Source organism: Triticum urartu, chromosome 5A (genome assembly GCF_056163025.1).
Source record: "Triticum urartu cultivar PI428250 chromosome 5A, HENAU_Tu73, whole genome shotgun sequence".
Classification (NCBI taxonomy): domain Eukaryota; kingdom Viridiplantae; phylum Streptophyta; class Magnoliopsida; order Poales; family Poaceae; genus Triticum; species Triticum urartu.
Window position 1 is genome coordinate 458,942,895 of NC_141877.1, and position 9,119 is coordinate 458,952,013.

The following is a 9,119-nucleotide window of genomic DNA, read 5'->3' on the forward strand; positions in this document are numbered from 1 at the left end:
ATCCGGCGATGTGGGGGCGCCCAGCTTGAACTGGTGGCCATAGTCGATGCAGAGGGGAGCTGCGGAGCTCGTGGACACCTTCCCATGTCGCGGATCCGGCGATGTGGTGGGTGAGGAGGTGCGGATCGACGAGATCCACCCATCATCATCAACCTTCTTGAGGTTCTTGACGCTTGGGTGATGCGGATGCGGTGCTGCGCCTCCTGCGGGTGACGCGGATGCGGTGCTGCGCCTCCTGCGGGCCCTTGAAGCCGGCCTTGCCAGCCTTCATCGACGGCGGGCCCTTGGAGGGGAGGGGACCTCTAGCCAGGGAGGGGAGGGGAGGGGAGGTGGCACCGGCGGCGGAGTGGATGCGGTCGCCAGCGGGAGGAGGTGGCCGTGGAGGAGGTGGTCGCCGCGGTCGAATGGATCTGGGATGTAGGGAGAGGGGAGAAGGAGAGGGTAGGGGCACCGGCTGTGGAGTAGAGGGCGGCGGGGGCGGTGGGGGCGGCGGGTCATCGATGGTGGCGGTGGGGGCGGCGGCAGATCGAGATCGGGGAGGGGGCGGTGGCAGATCGAGATCGGGGAGGGGGCGGCGGCGAGGAGATGGGGACGAGGGAGGAAGGGGGCGACGGGGGGATCTGAGCTAGGGTTTGGCCTGCGGGTGGGGGTATCTCCTTTTCTTTTCTTTTCTTTTTTCTTTTTTCTGTAGATAGATGGATGGATGGATGTGGGATGGAGATATGGATGGATGGATGGATGGACGCCATGTCATCAATCCGTGGACAGAGTTACGATTGGTTCAGAAAATCAGTGATGTAAAATAGTTTTTAAATACTAAAAATAAAGGGATTTTATGAAGTAGCTATCAAAAATATTTTGCAAAAGGGTACCACACAAACTTTCACTAGAGTTAGACCATATTTTATGGATTAGGACCAATTTGTATGCATTTTTCATATTTCTAGCTATTTTTAATCATTTTTTGAGTGGCAAAAATGTTCTTTTGTGAAGAACCAACCAAATAATTGTTGCAAAATTGGACCTAATCAATGTTATAAAATATTAGGCCATATTAAATGCACAATTGACCAAATGGTTGGGTGTAAAAAGTTTTGATCCACCTCTCGTGAAAAAGACAAATTCCCGCCGGTTCAGTTGGAACCAGGTCAAATTTGAACTGCAGCTACCTCATAGTTTGCTCTTTATTTTTTCCAAAAATCATTTCTAGGTACATAAGTATCTATTTAATAAGAGAAACACCAAAAAAATTCCAAGATTCAACCACTAGCTAGGAACGGTCAAGCCCGCCGTTTTGACCGCATTTTGAAACAGGCATAAAAAATTCACAAAAAAAATCAAAAAATTGGAAAACCTTCGCATTGTGTCATTATATGTGACCAAGTTTCCAGGAAAAATAATAAACTTGTAATACGGAAATTATTTTAGAAAAGTGTTCTCAGAAATGAGCTGTCATGAGTGAAGATTCATGGCTTTCAAGCCAAATGATCAATCTTATGGCCATATTCATGGCATAGTTTCAAATGATCTCATATTGTGCACAAGGGTGCATATTGGAATTCCAAACAATGTTGCATAAGGGAGTTTTCACTTTCTTTGCACGGAAAATTAATTTTCCATTTTCCAAGTGCCCAAAAGGTGGTTTTTTTGTGAAGGACCTCCAAAATAATTGTTGCAAAATTGGACCAAATAATTTTTATAAAATACTAGGACATATTTAATGCACAATTGACAAAATGGTTGGGTGTAAAAAGTTTTGATCCACCTCTCGTGAAAAAGACAAATTTCCGTCGATTCAGCTGGAAGCGGGTCAAATTTGAACTGCAGGTGCCTCATAGTTTGCTATTTATTTTTTCCAAAAATCATTTCTAGGTACATAAGTATCTTTTTAATTAGAGAAACACCAAAAAAATTTCAAGATTCAACCACTAGCTAGGAACGGCCATTCCTGCCGTTTTGACCGTATTTTGAAACGGGCATAAAAAATTCAAAAAAAATCAAAAAATTGGGAAACCTTCGCATTGTGTCATCATATGTGGCCAAGTTCCTAGGAAAAATAACAAACTTGTAATACGGTAATTATTATAAAAAAGTGTTGTCAGAAACGAGCTATCATGTGTGGAGATCAATGGCTTTCAAGCCAAATGATCAATCTTATGGCCACATCCATGGCATAGTTTGTTCAAATGATCTCATATTGTGCACAAGGGTGCATCTTGGAATGGCAAACAATGTTGCCTAAGGAAGTTGTCACTTTCTTTGGACGAAAAAACCATTTTCCATTTTTTGAGTGCCCAAAAGGAGGTTTTTTGTGAAGGACCTACCAAATAATTGTTGCAAAATTGGACCAAATCATTTTTCTAAAATACTAGTCCATATTTAATGCACAATTGACCAAATGGTTGGGTGTAAAAAGTTTTGATCCACCTCTCATGAAAAAGACAAATTTCCGCCGATTCAGTTGGAAGCGGGTCAAATTTGAACTGTAGCTACGTTGTAGTTTGCTCTTTATTTTTTTCAAAAATCATTTCTAGGTACATAAGTATCTATTTAATCATAGAAACACCAAAAAAGTTCCAAGATTCAACCACTAGCTAGGAATGGTCATTCCCGTCGTTTTGACCGCATTTTGAAACGAGCATAAAAAATTCAAAAAAATCAAAAAATTGGGAAACCTTCGCATTGTGTCATTATATGTGGCCAAGTTCCTAGAAAAAATAACAAACTTGTAATACGGCAATTATTTTAAAAAAGTGTTCTTAGAAACGAGCTATCACGTGTGGAGATCAATGGCTTTCAAGCCAAACGATCAATCTTATGGCCACATCAATGGCATAGTTTGTTCAAATGATCTCATATTGTGCACAAGGGTGCATATTGGAATGGCAAACAATGTTGCCTAAGTAAGTTTTCATTTTCTTTGGACGAAAAAACCATTTTCCATTTTTGAGTGCCCAAAAGGAGGTTTTTTTTGTGAAGGACCTACTAAATAATTGTTGCAAAATTTGACCAAATCATTTTTATAAAATACTAGGACATATTTAATGTACAATTGACAAGATTATTGGGTGCAAAATGTTTTTATCCACCTCTCGTCAAAAAGACAAATTTTCGCCGATTCAGTTGGAAGCGGGTCAAATTTGAACTGCAGCTGCCTCATAGTTTGCTATTTATTTTTTCCAAAAATCATTTCTAGTTACATAAGTACCTATTTAATCATAAATACATGGTTTGGTGGCGATACGTCGAGGTTTGGGTGGTGGCCGAGGGCCCCAACTCTAGAGCGCGTAAACTCGCATGCCCGCCGCGTGGTCACCGCGTGACCGTGGTGTTGCCATGTGTTCTGGGCGGCCTATATAACACTTGCTTTGCAACGTGCCAATTTGCTAGGCAAATGGAGCTGAATTTTGTCATGCGATAATGATTTGGATAGGAAAGAGTGCCCAAAAATTCCGAGGGCAATCAAGAATATATAAATAGCACTTCCTTCATAAAGTGTTGTTGTGAACAGAATAGGAAAATGAATATTGTTGAATTAGTTTTGAACTAGGCAAGGAAGGATTTTTACATATTTGATGAAGATATGCCCCATAGAATTTATGAGATTTTTTTGGGAATTTTGGGAATGATAGAAATATAGGTTGCTTCACAACCTAGGGCAAAAACTGCCACATGGACATGACACATAGGCAAAACTGATGAGATGGCGCCTAGTCATCACAACCCACCACAATCTACCAGGCTATGATCATCTATATTGGTCATTAACAACTAGAAATAAGGCAGCGGACTAGCACTGTTTGCTTTGTGACCATTTCGTGTAAGGAAATTACGACCTTTCTGACCAAAATGGTCGCAATGGTTTAGGGTTTGGAGCCCCCTGAACAGCTTTTGACCAATTGGTCTAAAATGGTCATAAATTTATGACCAATTCTTCGAGGGTCACTGACAGAAGGTCATAAGTTGACATATTTCTTGTAGTGTCGGTACCGTGCATTGCCCTTTCTCACCTCGAGAGTTGGTGCAAACTTCACCAGTGCATCCAAACCCCGTGATATGATACGCTCTGTCACACCTAAACCTCCTTATATCTTCCTCAAAACAGCCACCATACCTACCTATTACAGCATTTCCATAGCCATTCCGAGATATATGGCCATGCAACTTTCCACCGTTCCGTTTACTATGACACGCTTCATAATTGTCATATTGCCTTGAATGACCATGTAGTTGACATCATATTTGTGGCAAAGTCACCATGCATAATTTATCATACATGTCACACTTGATTCATTGCCCATCCCGGTACACCGCCGGAGGCATTCATATAGAGTCATACTTTGTTCTAGTATCGAGTTGTAATATTTTAGTTGTAAATAAATAGAAGTTTGATGATCATCATTAATAGAACATTGTCCCAAAAAAAGAAAAAAAAGAAAGGCCAAAAAAGGAAAAAAAAAGAAAGGCCAAATACAAAAAAGAAATAAAAGGGGAGAATGCTACTATCCTTTTTTCCACACTTGTGCTTCAAAGTAGCCCCATGATCTTCATGATAGAGAGTCTCTTATGTTGTCACTTTCATATACTAAGTGGAAATTTTTCATTATAGAACTTGGCTTGTATATTCCAACAATGGGCTTCCTCAAATGCCCTAGGTCTTCATGAGCAAGCAAGTTGGATGCACACCCACTTAGTTTCTTTTTGTTGATCTTTCATACATTTATAGCTCTAGTGCATCCGTTGCATGGCAATCCCTACTCCTCGCATTGACATCAATTGATGGGCATCTCCATAGCCCGTTGATTAGCCGCGTCAATGTGAGACTTCCTTTTTTTGTCTTTTACACACAACCCCCATCATTATATTCTATTCCACCCATAGTGCTATGTCCATGGCTCACGCTCATGTATTGTGTGAAAGTTGAAAAAAGTTTGAGATTACTAAAGTATGAAACAATTGCTTGGCTTGTCATCGGGGTTGTGCATGATGGGAGCATTTTTGTGTGACGAAAATGAAGCATAGCCAAACTATATGATTTTGTAGGGATAAGCTTTCTTTGGCCATGTTATTTTGTGAAGACATGACTGCTTAGTTAGTATGCTTGAAGTATTATTATCTTTATGTCAATATTAAACTTTTGTCTGGAATCTTATGGATCTGAATATTCTTGCCACAATAAAGAGTATTACATAGATAAATATGTTAGGTAGCATTCCACATCAAAAATTCTGTTTTTATCATTTACCTACTCGAGGACGAGCAAGAATTAAGCTTGGGCATGCTTGATACGTCTCCAACGTATCTATAATTTTTGAATGTTCCATGCTATTATATTATCCATCTAGGATGTTTTATATGCTATTTTATATGATTTTTGGGACTAACCTATTAACCTAGAGCCCAGTGCCAGTTTCTGTTTTTTTCCTTGTTTTTGAGTATCGCGGAAAAGGAAAACCAAATGGAGTCCAATTGACCTGAAATTTTACGGAGATCATTTTTGGACCAGAAAAAACCCACGGAGTACCGGAGATGGGCTAGAAGAGTCCCGAGGCCACCACGAGGGTGGGGGTGCGCCCTACCCCCCTAGGCGCGCCCCCTACCTCGTGGTCGCCTCGGGGACCCCCCTGACTTGTTCCCGACTCCAACACCTCTCATATAACCCCAAACTTCCAGAAAGAAACCTAGATCGGGAGTTCCGCTGCCATAAGCCTCTGTAGCCATCGAAAACCAATCTAGACCCATTCTGGCACCCAGTCGGAGGGGGGGGGATCCCTCTCCGGTGGCCATCTTCATCATCCCTGCGCTTTCCATGATGAGGAGGGAGTAGTTCACCCTCGGGGATGAGGGTATGCACCAGTAGCTATGTGTTTGATCTCTCTCTCTCTCTCTCTCTCTCTCTCGTGTTCTTGATTCGGAACGATCTTGATGTATCACGAGCTTTGCTATTATAGTTGGATCTTATGATGTTTCTCCCCCTCTACTTTCTTGTGATGGATTGAGTTTTCCCTTTGAAGTTATCTTATCGGATTGAGTCTTTAAGGATTTAAGAACACTTGATGTATGTCTTGCATGTGCTTATCTGTGGTGACAATGGGATATCACGTGATCCATTTGATGTATGTTTTGGTGATCAACTTGCGAGTTTCGTGACCTCGTGAACTTATGCATAGGGGTTGGCACACATTTTCGTCTTGACTCTCCGGTAGAAACTTTGGGGCACTCTTTGAAGTTCTTTGTGTTGGTTGAATAGATGAAACTAAGATTGTGTGATGCATATCATATAGTCATGCCCACGGATACTTGAGCTGACATTGGAGTATCTAGGTGACATTAGGGTTTTGGTTGGTTTGTGTCTTAAGGTGTTATTCTAGTACGAACTCTAGGATAGATTCAACGGAAGGAATAGCTTTGTGTTATTTTACTACGGACTCTTGAATAGATCGATTAGAAAGGATAACTTTGAGGTGGTTTGGTACCCTACAATAATCTCTTCGTTTGTTCTCTGCTATTAGTGACTTTGGAGTGACTCTTTGTTGCATGTTGAGGGATAGCTATATGATCCAGTTATGTTATTATTGTTGAGAGAACTTGCACTTGTGAAAGTGTGAACCCTAGGCCTTGTTTCCTAGCATTGCAATATCGTTTGTGCTTACTTTTATCATTAGCTACCTTGCTGTTTTTATATTTTCAGATTACAAAACAAGATCAATATACAGGGGCAGGGGGCACCCTAGAACACACAAGATCAATTGTCTTAGCCGTGTGCGGTGCCCCCCTCCACAGTTTACCACCTCTGTCATATTGTCGTAGTGCTTAGGCGAAGCCCTGCGCGGATCACATCATCAACACCGTCACCACGCTGTCGTGCTGATGGAACTCTCCCTCATCCTCAACTAGATCAAGAGCTCGAGGGACGTCATCGTGCTGAACGTGTGCTGAACACGGAGGTGCCGTACGTTCGTACTTGGATCGGTTGGATCGTGAAGACGTTCGACTACATCAACCTCGTTACTAAACGCTTCCGCTCGGTCTACGAGGGTATGTGTACACACTCTCCCCTCTCGTTGCTATGCATCTCCTAGATAGATCTTGCGTGATCGTTGGATTTATTTGAAATACTGCTTTCCTGAACACGAATGCAGAAAAGCACAAATCTATGACATTGGGCTCATTAACCCAACTATCATACATGAATGGATGGTTAAAAATGTCATAGAAACCGAGGACAACTTGCTACAATCGTTGCTCAAAAATCAAAGCAAAGATAAAAATACTCTTTCCTTACAACTTCAAGTGAGTGTTACTGTCTTGTGCATATTCGGTTTCCCTTATTAATCGAGGTTATAGTAATGTAACTGATGAGTTATGCATGCGTGCACAACTTCCACTATATTCCCCTAGAAATTAAGCTTGAGCGGGGAGTAGTAACTGTCTTAGACTTGAGACGAAAAGATCCCGAGGACTGTGTGGACATGACTCAAATGCTCCAGAGGTAAGTTCAATCGATCATTATCGCACCATATCGGCAACTTTGTTCATTTCCTGATATCAAGTAATTATTTTCGTTGTCTGGCAGGGTTTGGAAAGAGTTCACCGTAATTTCTCCGGGCTGCCGAGCGACCTGCGATTTACACACCTGAAAGTAAGTACTACTACCTAGTTCCGCGCATCTTCCATTGATTCTAGCTACTTTCATCAATACCATTTAGCATGCTTGCTTATCAGTTTGATTGACCTCTATTTCTCGTAAAGTGTTTGTGGCAGGAATCCGGGAATGATTTTTGTGGATACAATGTTTGCGAGTCCATCTACAACGCGACGACCTCTAATAAGCGGGGCTACTCTAGAAAACAATATGAAGTGCATAAGCAAAAATATTCATAATTTTATTTTATTACCATCATTTGTGTTCAATTTCATTCATATACATGTATTGACCCTATTCTTCAATTTAGATCTGGCAGATGCGGGATGAACTCCTACCACAAGATCACATACGAGCAATTCAAGAGGAATTGGCAGGATTCTTTTTTGACCACGTCATCAATAAAGCCGAAGAATACCATATGTAAATTGATATAGACATCAGATGTTAGGGATTGCAAGAGATCTTATATTGTATATATGTAGCTAGTAGCGTCGGATAGATATACGAAAACTTGTTGTTTGACAAATCTCTTGGAGAAAGAGAGGTGCACTCCTCTCTGTATATGTTCATGACGATCTTGTGTAATTAATGGTTCTTTCATTTGCTTACTAGCTAGCGTGTCGAGTTCTCTCTATATGTATAGTAGCTAAAGTCGACCAAGCACGAAGATAAGAGAGGTCACTTCTCTCTATTAGCTAGCTAACACAATATAAGAAACCCCTAAATTAACCCTCCAAAACCCCCTACCCCCCTCCCCTTTCAAAAAAATAAAAACCCCTGCTCCTGCCAGCTGCTGACGTGTGCTCCTGCTTGGGCATGTTTTCTACTAGTGTGACTTTCTCCCGTTTCATATCCGCGAACCACGTCCGGACATAAAAGCAGACATATACCGAAGGAATTTATGGATCGGCACTGGAGATGCCTTTACACAGCTTCGTGGGGTGGTTTATTCCCTCGCATGTTTTGTTGTTGTTGGCTTCCTCTTTGCAGATTGATTCGAAAATAGAAAGCGAACCACGTACCCCCTCATGCCGTGCATTGTTTTTACAGGGGTTATTTAGGCTCCTTTCAAACATTCTAAACATGGAAGATGCTACACCTACGTAAATAGTTTTATGTGATTAACGTAATGATGTGCGTAGCAGTTTTCTATTGGACGAATTAGGGGAGTGGGGGCCCACCCACTTATAATTAGGGGGGTGGAGAGGTTTGTTAGGAAGGTTACGTAGGAGGAGAACGTAAGTCTACGTAGGTGTAGCATTATTGTTCTAAACATGCCCTCCCCCCCCCCCCCCCCAACCTATTTTAATGGAGGTGGGCCCGTGCATCTACTAATGACCAATTAGAAACTGCCATGACACCATGTAATCCCATCATCCCGTAACCATCATACGTGTAGCAAAGCTCTTGTTCAAAAGGCGCCTTCTGGTCTTTCATATATAAAGCCCGAGAGAAAAGCTAGTGAATCACT